Source organism: Nematolebias whitei, chromosome 1, assembly GCF_014905685.2.
Source record: "Nematolebias whitei isolate Nwh7 chromosome 1, NemWhi1, whole genome shotgun sequence".
Classification (NCBI taxonomy): Eukaryota; Metazoa; Chordata; class Actinopteri; order Cyprinodontiformes; family Rivulidae; genus Nematolebias; species Nematolebias whitei.
Window position 1 is genome coordinate 48,886,925 of NC_056498.1, and position 297 is coordinate 48,887,221.

Sequence of the window (297 nt, forward strand, 5' to 3'; positions counted from 1 at the left end):
CAGTAAAGTTTACAGATAGAAAGTAAATCCATGGGTCAGTAGGAGACATTCTTAGTTCAATAAAGTTTACAGATTAAAATGTAAATCCACAGGTCAGTAAGAAAGTGAGTTCAGTAAAGTTTACAGATAGAAAGTAAATCCGTGGGTCAGTAGGAGACAGTCTGGGCTCAGTAAAGTCTACAGATAAGTAAGTTATTGGGTTAGTAAGAAAGTGAGTTCAGTAAAGTTTACAGATAAAAAGTGTCTGTGTGTCAGATGGAGACAGTCTGAGTTCAGTAAAGTTTACAGATAGTAAAT